General features: G+C 55.2%; 1 protein-coding gene across 5 annotated transcripts in view; it reads right to left on the bottom strand.

Moving 5' to 3' along the window:
• Positions 1-15960, bottom strand: part of ST3GAL1 (ST3 beta-galactoside alpha-2,3-sialyltransferase 1) — a 96562-nt gene that overhangs the window by 34997 nt on the left and 45605 nt on the right. Inside the window, exon 1 of one of the 5 annotated variants that reach the window (XM_005662838.3) lies at positions 2861-3126. The exons of the other annotated variants lie outside the window; for them this stretch is intronic. The gene's annotated coding sequence lies outside the window, so the exon portion shown is untranslated. Of the gene's footprint in view, positions 1-2860; positions 3127-15960 lie in introns of those variants that run through there. 5 annotated transcript variants of the gene reach the window in all.

Raw genomic sequence — 15960 nt, 5'->3', positions numbered from 1 at the left:
ACAAGGAGGATGAAGGAACGAGACAAGTCATTTCCTGTTTGAGACGCACCTTCCTTCTGCCCCATTCAATCCTGTTTGATTTTTCTTACTCTCCAACCTCCATGCCCTGTCACACCCTAGACACCTGGGGGTTACAGATGGAGGGAACAATGGGATGGTGAGGAGCTGTGTGGCTGGGAAGGTGGGGAGGCCAACACAGAGAATCAGAATCTAAGAACACAAAGGTATAATAAGTCCATGCCCTGCCCCAGGGCCTTTGCACGTACAATTCCCTCTACCTAGAATGTGCCTATGCTGGAACCCACATGGCTTGCTCCCTCTTTGCATTTACACTTCTGCTCAGGTGCCTGCCCTAGAGAGGCCTTCCCTGATCTCCCTAAGCAGCTTCTCTAGCCCTGTCCCTGTCCCTGTCCCTTTGCTCAGCTGCGTTTTCCTTCACAGCCTTAATCACAATTGTCCCTCCATTGTATAGTGAATTCCTTCTTTGTCTGGCTGTCTGGCTGCCCCCCACCAGGAGGGCAGCAGCTTCATCTGCGTCCCTCCACTGCTATGAGCCCCCTGCTGGGAACAGTATGAGGCTCTCAACGACTATGTGTAAACAGACAGCGGAATGAAACCGTGCTCCAAGCTCAGCGGGCAGAGGTTCATGCTGGCAGCTGCATCGGGAAAGGTAGGGGCTCTTGGTCGTTTCCGGGCCTCAGTGCCCTCCCATAGTCAAGGGAATGATTTCAACGACAGCCTCCATCGGTCCTGCCCCTGGGCGGCCGCCCACAGCACCCAGCTCCGAGCAGGTGCCCTCTGATCTTTGGACCTTGTGTCTCGAGGCTTCCTCTCCTCGCTGAGCTCTGTGTGTCCCCGGCCGAGCAGCCTCAGCCAGCCTCTGGGAGAGGAAGTCAGAGCCCAGCCTACAGGTTTCCTTTAGCTTTTGCAACAACAGCAAAACCCAAAATACTACAAAACCGCACTGTGTACCCGTGCAGCGTTTGGAGCTGTGGCAAGAAGGACCGAGTCCTGCCTGCTGGGTTCCTCTGTGGCTGAGGCGGGATGCACAGCACGAGGGGAGGTACCTGGCCCCACTGTGAGGCCCACGGGTCTGGTTCCCAGAGATCCTGGAGCCTAGGACTGGCCTCGCTGTCTGCTGGGATGGTCTCTGTCAGCCACGGAGGTCATTCCTCGACCCACATGTGTATCTGCCTCTGGGCTTGTCCTGACCAGGGTATGCACAGAGGGAGAGCTTATTTTTACCAAATGCCACCCCTTCACAGTCCTCTGCCCCCAAGGCTCTTTCTTTCCTGCCAACCCAGGAATCTGCATGAGCTTCAACAAAGGCTCCAGCTAAGAATCCACAGCCGAGGGGCAGCTTTAGCCGGACTTGGGTCATAACCCACTGTACAGGTAGGCAAACTGAGGCCCCGTGAAGAGGAAAGGCTTGGCAAAGTCCACACAGTGTGATGAGACAGAACCAGACCGAGAACCAACTGGACCAAGATATCGGCCATTAAAGGGTGGTTTTCACATTTTCTTTCAACTGAAATCTCACCCAGGCAGAAACTAGTTACTGAAACTGAGCTTTTCCGGTTGACACGAGGTTAGGGACCCTGGGCCCAGCGGCTACACCCCCTCATCGCCTTCAGGGCGGTTTGAAAATCAAGGCCTTTAACAGCCCACACCCACTGTCCATGCTGGTGGTCTCTGAATGTCACACCCATTCCTACCCCCAACTCCAGGTTCTCTCTGGGGACCTGGGAGCCCAAACAGGTAGTTAATTTGGGCCTTGTTCATTCTCAAACGTTTTTCAAAACGGGTTCTAGGAAATCTGAAAAAGAAGAGAGCAGGTTTCAGAGACGAGAAAGAGGAGCTGAGAAGAAGGCAAGGAAGAAGCAGCAGGACCAGGAGAAGGTGGACGTGGCAGAGCCTCCGTGAGGATGCAGGGAAGGCTGGCAGAGAGTTAGCACCTAGTGGGTGTCCACCTGGATGCGGGTGAAGGCACCGGGGACCCACTTCCATCCTGTCCTGCCCTCCTTCCCGGCATGAAGTCAAGGCTCCTGCTTTTGGAATCACAAAGAAAGACACATCCATCTTCGAAACAGGCCATCGATAGAGTCTGCGGGTGAACACCTGATCTCTATAGTGGGGGTAGGGAGTTCCCATTGTGGTGCAGTAGAAACGAACCTGACTAGTATCCATGAGGACATGGGTTCAATCCCTGGCCTCGCTCAGTGGGTTAAGGATCCAGCGTTACTGTGACTGTGGCGTAGGTCGCAGATGGGGCTTGGATCCCACGTTGCTGTGGCTGTGACATAGGCTGGCAGCTATAGCTCTGGCAGCTGTAGCTCTGATTCAGCCCCTAGCCTGGGAACTTCCATATGCCCCATATGCCACAGGCGAGGCCCTAAAAAGTAATAATAATAATAACGGGGGTAGAACGCATTTCGTATTTGCATGCGTTGGCGACTTGCTGATGCATTCGAATGTGGCAAAACGGAGCAAGACTTGGTTAACCAGAACTTCCCAGTGACTGGCAGGGGCTTCCCATTCCCAGAACAGAACACTGCCTGACCACGTGGGATGAGAAAGGACTGCCTCCTCGACACCCCGTTTATGTGGAGAGCCCGCCGCATCCTGAATGCTGGAGGAGGCACAGGCAGAAATACAACAATAACCAAGTCACAGGCCTCCCGCACTGGGGTGGAAGAGGACAATCAATCGTTTCAAGGCACAGTGAACAAGTGATTGAAAGCAGATCCTGCATCCAAACCCAGCTCTGCCGCTTACTGGCTGTGTGACCCCGAAGAAGTTCCTTAACCTCTCTGAGCCTCAGTTGCTTCATCTGAAAAACAGAAAAAATATCTAGACTTACCGAGGGCGTGAAGATCTAAGGAGAGGGCCTGGACCCTGCTCAGCTGAGTAAATACCCAGCGCAGATGTGAAGTGACAGCCACGATGGGGGAGGGAACAGGAGTCCCCTACAGAGGCCTGGGGGAGTCAGGGGATCTGAGCTGGAGGCGTCCTGAGCCAAACTGTAAATGAAAGCAAGCGCTGTGTGCTGCCTGCTGTCTAAGACCGCTTCCTGCTCGAGACAGAAGGCAGAGGAGGGCGTGCTCTGCCCCCGAGACTGCCACACGCCCCACACTGAGTTAAGGTGCCCCACACACGTTACCCTCCCGGCCTCCGTGGGCGGGAGCAGGAAGCTCCTCAGGGACAGCTCGGCGGGGGTGGGGGTGGAGGCGGGTAAGGAGCAGGGCTGGAAGCCCCTCTGTCACGAGGACTCCTTCTCTATGGGCCAGGGACAGGGGACAGACCTGAGCAGGCGGCACCTGCAATGAACCGGTGACAAGTCCCAGATCACATGCGGGGGGGGGGGTTCGGACTCTGGAATGTTCTAAACAGCAAACAAACAGCTCCGCATTTTGGGAGGGAGGGAGGTCTTGAACCTGAGGATTAGGGAAGGTTTTCCCTAAATGCCTAAAGGCCGCATGCAGGGAGGCCCTCCTAAGCAACAATGCCAACACCCCGTGTATTATTATTATTATCATAAATAAGCTTGCGGGCCTGCAGCAGTTTTGGTCACATGCAGCCTCAGCTCTTGTCCCCTTGAGATGTGTCAAATGCTTCCCTCCGACAAGTCCTCCAGGGCCTCTCTCCCTCCCCTTCATCTGAGGGCACCCCGCCCGTCTGGGACCTGAGCTCCCAGACCGTCAATAATGAATGACTCAGAGGCCTGGGGAGGAACGGGGACGTTAGTATCACATAGCGGCCACCCCGGCCAGCAGGGGGGGAGCCCAAGGTGGGCCCAGCCTGCCTCTGACTCTCCATGGAAACAACACGAAAGGTGGAATTTTTACACATCGAAAAATAGTTTAATTAGAAGTAATGAGTTTCCAGAACAAGCAGCACGTAGTGCTTTCACCCTCTCTCCCACCCCATGTAGGGAAGCCGCGGGGGAGGGGGCCCAGAGTCAACATGGGGGGAGCCTCAGGCCAGAGACCCAGTGGCAAGGGGCACGGGCTGTGAAGCCAGCCTGCCAGCTCTGTCACTTCTGCCTATGAGTCACTTCCTCAGTTTCCTCATCTGTCAAGTAGGAATACGGAGAGTGCCTACCTCCTTGCTGAGAAGATTAAGGTCAACAAATTAGCAAGGAGTTAAGTGCTCCCCACAGGCGAAACTGTCATCACCACCATCCCGTCCTCATCACGCGGTCGTCATCACCACTGTATCTTCCCACGACCATTGCCCGTCACGTCGTCAGTATCATGTCAATATCATCGTACCTTCCCCACGGTGATCCTGTCGTCAGCATCGGGTCATCACCCTCTCATCGACACCCCCCTGCCGTCATCACGATGTCACCGTCACCATCGTCAGCACGTCATCAGCACCTCCACACAGTCGCCCCATCACCATCCTCTCAGCACCTCCACACAGTCACCCCATCACCATCCTCCCATCACCTCCACACAGTCGCCCCATCACCATCCTCTCAGCACCTCCACACAGTCGCCACCATCACCATCCTCTCATCACCTCCACACAGTCGCCCCATCACCATCCTCTCATCACCTCCACAGTCGCCACCATCACCATCCTCCCATCACCTCCACACAGTCGCCACCATCACCATCCTCCCATCACCTCCACACAGTCGCCACCATCACCATCCTCCCATCACCTCCACACAGTCGCCACCATCACCATCCTCCCATCACCTCCACACAGTCACCACCATCACCATCCTCCCATCACCTCCACACAGTCGCCACCATCACCATCCTCTCATCACCTCCACACAGTCGCCCCATCACCATCCTCTCATCACCTCCACACAGTCGCCCCATCACCATCCTCTCATCACCTCCACACAGTCGCCACCATCACCATCCTCCCATCACCTCCACACAGTCGCCACCATCACCATCCTCTCATCACCTCCACACAGTCGCCCCATCACCATCCTCTCATCACCTCCACACAGTCGCCCCATCACCATCCTCTCATCACCTCCACACAGTCGCCCCATCACCATCCTCTCATCACCTCCACACAGTCGCCACCATCACCATCCTCCCATCACCTCCACACAGTCGCCACCATCACCATCCTCTCATCACCTCCACACAGTCGCCCCATCACCATCCTCTCAGCACCTCCACACAGTCGCCCCATCACCATCCTCTCAGCACCTCCACACAGTCACCCCATCACCATCCTCCCATCACCTCCACACAGTCGCCACCATCACCATCCTCCCATCACCTCCACACAGTCGCCACCATCACCATCCTCCCATCACCTCCACACAGTCGCCACCATCACCATCCTCCCATCACCTCCACACAGTCGCCACCATCACCATCCTCCATCACCTCCACACAGTCGCCACCATCACCATCCTCTCATCACCTCCACACAGTCGCCCCATCACCATCCTCTCAGCACCTCCACACAGTCGCCCCATCACCATCCTCTCATCACCTCCACACAGTCGCCCCATCACCATCCTCTCATCACCTCCACACAGTCGCCACCATCACCATCCTCCCATCACCTCCACACAGTCGCCACCATCACCATCCTCTCATCACCTCCACACAGTCGCCCCATCACCATCCTCTCAGCACCTCCACACAGTCGCCCCATCACCATCCTCTCAGCACCTCCACACAGTCACCCCATCACCATCCTCCCATCACCTCCACACAGTCGCCACCATCACCATCCTCTCATCACCTCCACACAGTCGCCCCATCACCATCCTCTCAGCACCTCCACACAGTCGCCCCATCACCATCCTCTCAGCACCTCCACACAGTCACCCCATCACCATCCTCCCATCACCTCCACACAGTCGCCACCATCACCATCCTCTCATCACCTCCACACAGTCGCCCCATCACCATCCTCTCATCACCTCCACACAGTCGCCACCATCACCATCCTCTCAGCACCTCCACACAGTCGCCACCATCACCATCCTCTCATCACCTCCACACAGTCGCCACCATCACCATCCTCCCATCACCTCCACACAGTCGCCACCATCACCATCCTCTCATCACCTCCACACAGTCGCCCCATCACCATCCTCTCAGCACCTCCACACAGTCGCCCCATCACCATCCTCTCAGCACCTCCACACAGTCACCCCATCACCATCCTCCCATCACCTCCACACAGTCGCCACCATCACCATCCTCTCATCACCTCCACACAGTCGCCCCATCACCATCCTCTCATCACCTCCACAGTCGCCACCATCACCATCCTCCCATCACCTCCACACAGTCGCCACCATCACCATCCTCCCATCACCTCCACACAGTCGCCCCATCACCATCCTCTCATCACCTCCACACAGTCGCCCCATCACCATCCTCTCATCACCTCCACACAGTCGCCACCATCACCATCCTCTCAGCACCTCCACACAGTCGCCACCATCACCATCCTCTCATCACCTCCACACAGTCGCCACCATCACCATCCTCCCATCACCTCCACACAGTCGCCACCATCACCATCCTCCCATCACCTCCACACAGTCGCCACCATCACCATCCTCTCATCACCTCCACACAGTCGCCCCATCACCATCCTCTCATCACCTCCACACAGTCGCCACCATCACCATCCTCTCAGCACCTCCACACAGTCGCCACCATCACCATCCTCTCATCAGCTCCACACAGTCACCCCATCACCATCCTCTCATCACCTCCACACAGTCGCCACCATCACCATCCTCCCATCACCTCCACACAGTCGCCACCATCACCATCCTCCCATCACCTCCACACAGTCGCCACCATCACCATCCTCCCATCACCTCCACACAGTCGCCACCATCACCATCCTCTCATCACCTCCACACAGTCGCCCCATCACCATCCTCTCAGCACCTCCACACAGTCGCCCCATCACCATCCTCTCATCACCTCCACACAGTCGCCACCATCACCATCCTCTCAGCACCTCCACACAGTCGCCACCATCACCATCCTCTCATCACCTCCACACAGTCGCCACCATCACCATCCTCCCATCACCTCCACACAGTCGCCACCATCACCATCCTCCCATCACCTCCACACAGTCGCCACCATCACCATCCTCTCATCACCTCCACACAGTCGCCCCATCACCATCCTCTCAGCACCTCCACACAGTCGCCACCATCACCATCCTCTCAGCACCTCCACACAGTCGCCACCATCACCATCCTCTCATCAGCTCCACACAGTCACCCCATCACCATCCTCTCATCACCTCCACACAGTCGCCCCATCACCATCCTCTCATCACCTCCACACAGTCGCCACCATCACCATCCTCTCAGCACCTCCACACAGTCGCCACCATCACCATCCTCTCATCAGCTCCACACAGTCACCCCATCACCATCCTCTCAGCACCTCCACACAGTCGCCACCATCACCATCCTCTCATCATGGTCACGTCACCCTCGCTACGTCACGTCCGCGTCCTCACAGCATCATGATGTCATCACCACCATATTACCATCGTCATACCATTATTGCATCATCGTCATCCGCCCTGGCCTAGAGGCTGCACATTTCCCAGAACGCTGCATTGCTCCCATTTCCCAGATGAGAAAACTGAGCCCGAGGGGGTCAGCGCACACTGAACTATGCATTACACCATCAGTAATTCTCAGCCAGCTGGGAGGAGGCACAGTGCTCTCTTCTCCCCGACACTGCCGGCCGAGCACTTCAGGCAGAGGGCGTGGAAAGGCCGGCTGTTCCCGTGTCCTGGGATCTCCTCGTGCCCAGCTAACAGAGCCAGCTGCTCAATAAGCATCCTCAGACACGGCGCTTCCTAAGCAAGGCCAGGCGTGGGGAAGGGACCACGAACCAGGAAAGAGAGATGGGCATGGAACCTCCAAGTGTAGCCGTGGAATCCAAAGAGGTCACTCTACGCTTGGTGGCTCCATGTCAGAAACCTCCCCGCCCACAAAGTGGTGAGAGCAAGTTCTCCTGGTACCCATGCAGGCCCAGCCCCGTCACACAACGGTGCTTTGCTGGGGGGGGGGGGGGGACAGTATTTGTGCGAACTACTATCACCTCAGAGTTGATAACAGTATCTTCACAAAAAGAGGATCTCTGAGTCCACTCTGGCTCTGAATATTGCCCAGCTCCTCGGTGTAGGCACAAAGGCCATGAGAAAGCGAAATCAGCTGAGAGTTTGCTGATGAAACTGCCTCTGTCTTAAGATGATGGATCCTGGCTGGGCCTGAGACAGGGACCTATCCACACAGCAAGTTCACAACAGCCAAGAGCACAGCCCAGGGCCTCCTGACCCTGACTGGCTGCCTGTCAACTGCTTCACGCTTCACTGTAGGATTCCAAAAAATATGTTTTCGGAGCACCTCGTTTGTGTCAGGCTCTGGGCTAGAGGCCCATTTCTGCAAAATGGGCATAATAACCCCACCTCCACCCTGGGGTTGTGGCAAGGACTTGACTGCTGCAAGGTAGAAGTGCTAGAAAGTTCTCTGCCAGCACCTGGCACAGTAAGGGATCAGCATGGCTGGTGAGCGGCGTGATGGTGAGATGAGTCAGGCTGTATTCGAATCAAGCTGTGGGTTCTCTCTCAGCCCGTGCCTTGGGCCAAGTGCTCCCTCGGTGTGGCCAGTATGGAGGTCTACGTTCTTTTTCTTTTTTTTCTTCTTCTCATGGCCACACCTGCAGCATATGGAGGTTCCCAGGCTAGGGCTTGAATCAGAACTATAGCCCCAGCCTACCCCACAGCCAGGGCAACACCAGATCCGAGCCATGTCTGAGACCTACACCACAGTTCACAGCAATGCTGGATCCTTCACCCACTGCGTGAGGCCAGGGATGGAGCACCCTCAGGGATACTAGCTGGGTTCTTAACCCAGTGAGCCACAGGGGGAACTCCTGGAGGTCTACCTCCTACAGGAGGGGGCACGGGCTGGACCCGCTTGGGGGGGGCGGGGCCGCAGCATAAACAGGAAGGAAGGAGGGGAGGCACTAGAGGGTCTGGCTTCTCTTCTCCCTCTCCAGCCCCACCTCGCAGATGAGAAGCTGAGGCCTAGAACAGGAGTGTGACTTCCCCAGGGTCACAGAGCCACCAGGGTCACGGAACCACTTGGCATCAGAACTTGAACTAGATCTTGGTCTCCTGAGATCATCTCAGGCATTTTCCTCTGCCCCCTGCCCTTTAAGGAGGAAAGAAGATGCCTTCCTTATGCCCGCCTAGAAGGCAAAAGTCGGGTTTCTCTAACTCTGTGGGAGAATTTGCCAAATGCAACATAATTCAACAAGCTCTCCTTTGAGTCACCTCGAAACATCTCCCGTGGAGCTCCCGCTGTGATGCAATAGGACCCACGGGGTCTCTGCAGCACCAGGATGCAGGTTCGATCCCCGGCCCTGCAGTGGGTTAAAGACCCAGAGATGCCGTAGCTGTGGCATAGGTAGAGCCTTAGGCTTGGTTCTGATCCCTGACCCTCAGAGTCCATGTGCCGCAGGGCAGCCAAAAAGGAAAAGTCTCCCTTCTCCTGCTGGGAGAGTCATTCCTGTTCACATACTCCATGGATCCCGGAATGGGAAGTAGGGTAGCCAACTGGGAACTCAGGGCGGAGCATGCGGGTGGCATTGGTGGGCTCTGCATTAGTCTGGAGTCTTTTCTAGTTGATGGGTTTTCCCCTAAGCCTCGAAATAGGCAGAGTGGGGAGGGGGGCGCGGGAAGCCTCTGTTCTCTAGAGCTGCTGGTCCAGAAGAAAGAAAGGATATTCTATGCAGAGAAGAGACAGGAAGGGCGGCACATGGAGGGCTTCAGGGAGGAGGGGAGCCTGGCACTGGTTCTAGAAAGTTGGGAAGAATATGACCAGGCAGAGGAGAAAAATCCCTGCAGAGCCTGGTGGGGTTTAGAAAGGAAGCTGGAAGGACAAACGTCCCATGTGTCTGTGTTGGTTTGTGTTCAAGGGGTTGTGGGCAGAGGTGATAATGGGTAATAAGGAGAATCCAAGGTATGAATGTTCAGGGAGCCTCGCTGGAGTGAGCCTCAGTTTATCCACCTGCAAAATGGGGAAGCTGCAGCCAACTCCATAGGCCTCTGGAGGGTGGGGGATGATGACACCCACACGGGACATCCCAGAGGATGCCCTGCAGGTGGTCCAGGTTGCACTGCCCAGCACAGCAGTCACTATCAAGAGGCAGCTCTTCCTACGAAGAACTGGTCTCCATGAGATGAACCCTAGAGGTAGAAGCCCACAGCTTCTGTCCTGGACCACCTTTTCAAGGATGCAGAGGGAGGGAGTTCCTGTTGTGGCTCAGTGGGCCACAAGCCCAACTAGTATCCATGAGGATGTGGGTTCGATACCTGGCCCTGCTCAGGGGGTTAAGGATCTGGCACTGCTGCAAGCTTCGGTGTAGGTCATAGCTGTGGCTTGGATCCGGTCCCTGGCCCGGGAACTTCCATATGCCATGGGTGCAGCCATGAAAAAAAAAAAAAAAAAAAAAAAAGGTTGGATAGGTTTGCTGGTTTGCTTGGCACATCTTACAAAAGATCATGGATCTTTGTCTACAAAGCAAAGCCATGGGACTTGGGGAGAAAATAAATGACACAAACAAAGCTCAGGCTTCCTGCTATGCTGTGAGTAATCGGTCTTTGTCTCAGATCCAGGAAGCTCGTGTCTTCTGCAGCATCTGCCAACAGATTTTAATTCTTCGTAGCCACTGGTCACATGTGGCTCCTTTCAATTAAAATTAAATAAAGCTTAATATACAGTTCCTTGGTTGCATCAGCCACATTTTAAGTACTTCGAAGCTGCCTCCGGTTAGTGGTGACCAGACTAGATGGGGACAGAAGGGGACATTCCCATCACCGGGAAAATTTACTGCAGAGCCTGGTCTGGAGGTAAGAGCACAGGGTCTGGGGCCAGGCCAACTTGGGTTCAATCCTTGTTGCTACAATTTCTGGCTCTAAGACTTGGAGCAGTTTAGTTCAGCTCTCTGAGCTCCTTTTGCTGAATTAGAAGGAAAGAAAAACTGACTTCACGGGTCTCGTGAGGATCCCACAGGATAACACGGCAAGGGCACAGCCCAGCCTGGACACACGGCGCAGGGTCCCGGCACAGGAGCTCAAGCGTTTGCGTATTGAACAAACACCAGGTCCCCTTCATATCACAGTGGGAGGCGGTGGCCGGCGACACGGAGGGCTGGGACCAAATAGGAAGCACAGTGACAAACCCAGACCTGAGGAAGCCAGGCCTGAAGCTTTGGCCTTACTCCGAGGGCAGGTGGGAGCCTCAGATGATTGTAGGCAGAGGGAGGCCTCTTCTCCGGCCCAAAGCTCACGGGGGCCATGCGGAGGGGAGAAAGTTCACAGGCTTTGTGAGAAGATGTGGGTGTCTCTGGACCTGTGAGGCCGTGGGGACAGGTATTTTACCTCGAGAGCCACAGCCCTCCCCTTACAAACACTGGCCTCCTAAGACCCACCTGGCAGGCTGCTGGGATAAATGGGATGATACATTTAAACCTTCCAGAACAGTCCCTGGCACATGGTAGGTAACGAAGAACTGAAAATTCGTTACTCCTTTCTTTTCTGCGCTAGCCTGCAGGATTGGCAGGAAACCTGAGTGACGTGGGGGACAGGGTTGGTAACCAGGAGCCACTGGCCCTTCCCGAGGTAGCAGGTCACTCCCCCTGGCTCTCCGAGTCACCCCACCTGGAAAGGCAGGTTTCAGGTTTTAAGTTCCTCAGCTGGGGTCAGGCTACTTGGAAGGGGCCGGGTCCCCAGAGGGTGGAAGCTGCTGGCACCCAGCCCAGACAGCCTTTTGGGGCCGGCCACCACCCCTCAGCCACTGTGTCTGTTGGCTGCTCACGGATCACAGGACCACCCCCTGCCCGCTGCCGCCCCGGCGCCCCCAGACTAGGACCAAGGGAATCCAGGGCTGCAGGAAGCTGGCCCGCTGGCCCTCCACGAGGAGCCAGCCCTGCGATGGTAGGCAGGTGGGATCCCGTGGGGACGGGCTGCAAGCTGACTGCAGTCCAAGGCACCTCCTGGCCCAGCCTCTGTCCCCACCTCCTGGGCTTCTGGAAGGCTCCTCCGTACCCCACATGCACCCAATATCTGCCTCAGGCTCCACTAGGAGGGAACTAGCTCCCCAGCAGAAGGCCGGTCTGAGCCATGACCGTCACGAAGAGAAAGCCTCAAGGTCACAGAGGAAAGTGGGGCCTGAGGTGGTCCCAGGAGGCCACTGCTTGTCACCCTGCAAATCAGCAAAGTGAGGGCTCGTCACGATCCCCCACCCAGCCACCTCCTCTGGGTGAGCTTCGTCCTTGGGAAACCAGCAGCAGGCCTGACCCCCTGCGGCTCCCAGGCCAGGACCCCCTTTCACGTCGGCCACTTCAAAAGCAGCAATGAAGCCTGGTGGCCTTCGGAAGCCCAGCTCTACTTTGCAAAGTGTCTCTCCAGGCTTTCACGTGATGGTGCCCAGCAGACACGAGGCTGGTCAATATTTCATCATTCTTGGTTTCATCGCGCAGCAAATGAACAAGTGGTGGGAGGGGTGGGGAGAACCTGCTGGACGGGAGCAGAGCAGAGGAGGAGGAGGAGAGGGTGGGCTTCTGGTTGCGGGGAGAGGGGGTTGCTGCCCTTCAAAGGCAGCTATGGGCCCTGCTGCTTGCTGGCCAGGCAACTTGAAGCCAGCCCTGAGATCTCTGGGGCCTCAGTCTCCTCCTCTGGGAAATGGGAATGCTGGCAACTCTAAGCGGGTGCATTGAAGACGGCTCACAAACCGAGCACAGTGAGGACAGGTGACAGGTCTTCACGCTGACAGTGTCGCGTGGCCGGCTGCAGCCGTTCTCCTCCGCCTGGGGGCGGCCCCCACGGCTGGGAGCAGCACGGGGGTGTGGGGCAAAATCCATCACTGGCGAAGGACAGAGCAGGAAGGGGAAATCTGAGGACCCAGCCTCCAGCTCTTCCTTCCTGCGTCCCCACGCCGCACGAGTCACGTGAATAACCCGTGACCTTTTCAAATAGGACTTTGGGTGATAAATGGAAGTGCTTGTTGCCACAGCTGCTAGAGGGCAAAGAACGGAAAACCTTGGCATTTCCCTCTTTAAATCTCCAGCCTTATTATCCAGCGCCTGAATTAAATCCTTCTGATAGACTTGCACATGTGGGCACTAAATACTTATCTCGGGTTTTAAAAGATCGACAAACATGTTTTGAAAATTCTCATCAAGCCCAGGCTTGCTAAGGACGGAAAAGCAAGGTTATGTGGGCTTGGGGCTTTCATTAATGATGCATAAGGAGGTAAATATGCATGAAATCCACAGTCCCTGTGAGAGGAGCAAAGATTAACATAAGGGAGTTATTCTGGAACATCTAATAACACCGAGGGGTGACTGTCTTTCATGAGCACCTACTATGTGCTCGGCACTGTACCTACAATTGAACACTCACTAACCCCTTATGTGTGTACTGCTTCTAACACTTTATGTGGATAAAGCCATTCCATCTTTCAGATAACCGGGTATTAGGTGCCTTATTGTCACCCCATATTTAGGCAAGCACAGAGAGGTGAAATCACTTGTCCAAAGTCACACAGCAAGGAGACAGCAGAGCCAGTAGCAGAATCCAGATTGCCAGGACCCAGCGCCAACAGGGACAAACTCCCCTAAAGCACCTCTCCACCTCTTAGCTACAGACCTTGACAATGACATATCATCGTTGCCATTACTACGATTTTTTTTTAGCCATGCTCACAGCATGCAGGAGTTCCAGGTCAGGGATGAAACCCGTGCCACCGCAGTGACCTGAGCCCCAGTTGCAACCTACGCCGCAGCTGCGGCAACACCGGATCTTTAACCCACTGTGCCAGGCCGGGGATCAAACCCACGTCCTGGCACTGCAGAGACGCTGCTGCTCCCATCGTGCCACAGCAGGAACTCCGTCATTTCCACTCTTAAGGAGGGTCCGTCAAGCTGCAGAAGATGAAGGGCTTTTCCCAGGTCACAGGCCAGCTGGGAGTCAGCTCAGGGACAGTCCAAGTCCCACGCCTCATCCCGAGGCTAACCAAGCCGGGGGGGTGGGGGGCGGGCAGGCTGGGAGGAAAGGAGGACAAAGCCATCAGGCCTCTTCAAATTCAGAGAAACGAATGCTTCTTCCTATTTTCCTTTGGCCAGTTTGGGTTTTCAGTGAGTAATAAAGTTTCGATAGGAAATTTGTGTCTTATGCACAGCACGGGGTATAAAGTCATCTCGGAAAGAGGATCAGAAAAGTCTCTTTTGGCTTAGTATAAAATTTCCATGTGATTCTTCAGTTGTTAGGCTGACAACTCAGTCAACGGAAGCGTCCAGACTGGGGGAAAGGGGTGGTGGCTTCTGTGGAAGTAGGGGGTCCTCACTTGGGGTCCTACTGAGGCTGCCGGGACTGGTTGGTTGCCTGGAGAGGCACCTCGAGACACGATGGGCCCAGGGTCCTCTGAGAACAGCATTCAAGGTCAGGAGAGAAGCACAGAGGGAGAGACAGTGCTGTCCCCACTCCAGCCACCCTGCTCGAGGATCCCAACAGCCTCCCTGCCTCTGACTTTGCCTCTGCCTGCAGCAATGCCCTCCCTCTCTTCTCCTACTGGAGACCTAAGACCAAACAAGATGCAGGTCAATGCGGCACGTCCAGGATGCCGTGTCCAGAAGCATCTGCTTACACCACTTCTCGGTACATTTTTTTATTGTACTATTTTTTTCCCATTTCACCTTAGAATGGGGAAGATCCCTGCTTAGTGTAAAACTCCATGTTTATATCAAGCAAAAGGCTGACTACATAAGAAATGTAAACTTCTCTAAGGCAAGGGTTGGAAAACCACAGCCCACAGGCTGGCCCCTGCTTTTGTAAATAAAGTTTTATTGGAACATAGTTGTGCACATTCATTTCCCTATCGTCTGGGGGCTGCTTTTGTGCTCCCATGGCAGACAGGTGAGTAGCTAGTTTAACAGGATGGTTCTCAAAGCCTAAGATACTTACTATCTGGCCCTTTATGTAAAAACATTGCCTTTTTTTTTTTTTTTTTTTTTTTTAAATCCCTGCTCTGTGGGATCAAATGCCTTGAAGTAATCTTTCTTTTTTAAATGCGGAAAGGACATGAAAGGCAAATCAACACAAAAGGAATGCAGGTGACCCCTGCACTATAAAGAACGGTTCAACCTCACTACCCATCGGAGTGATTCAAGCAGCAAAGAGACATTTCCTACATGTTGGGATTTGAAGGATAACCACGCTGACCGACCTCTGAAGCCCTGGCCTCTGAGCAGATGAGCGAGGCTGGAATGGATGGGGTGGGGGGCTGGCGAGGTCCTGCACTGTTGGGAGTGACATGGGGTCCGGACATCGCAGGGTCTGCCTGCCAAGACCCTGCCTTTCGGGTCCAGGGTTTGAGGCCTTCTCTTCAAGCTTGGGCTCTCCCAGAGTTTTAGAGACAGGGAGCCCACAGTGGGCATTTCTACACTGGCCCCTTGGCCAATCCAAAGCCCTCTGGGCAAAATCCAGCTTCCTCTCACTGGACAGCCAACCCTACTCACACTCCATGGCGCAGTGACCCCCCTCCCTTGATGTCTTTTGGGGATGATTCACCTTCCTCCTCCCCACTGTCTTCTCCATTTTCCAGACCTCTTGTCCCCCCACCCCCAGGCTGACCTGTGCACCTTCAGAGCTGAAAGGGTTAGTTCAGCGCATGCACAAACAGATCCCCCGCACAGGGGGAGTTCCCTGGCATAGCTGCCTCTCATGGGCCAGCCTTTTCCTGCTGCCTGACGACAAGTCAGAACTTGCCCTCTGCCATGCTCTTTACCAAAACCATTCCAGGGTCATTTCTGGCAGTACCGTTGGTGGACAGTCCCATGGAGGAGGGCCCAGAAGCCCCAGCCCTACCCCAGACTCTGCCATTACCAGCTGTGTGACACAGAGCTAGCCTCCTTCCCT

This window comes from Sus scrofa, chromosome 4 (genome assembly GCF_000003025.6).
Source record: "Sus scrofa isolate TJ Tabasco breed Duroc chromosome 4, Sscrofa11.1, whole genome shotgun sequence".
Classification (NCBI taxonomy): Eukaryota; Metazoa; Chordata; class Mammalia; order Artiodactyla; family Suidae; genus Sus; species Sus scrofa.
Note: the sequence above shows the minus strand (reverse complement) of the source record. Positions and strands in the feature narration are given on the sequence as shown.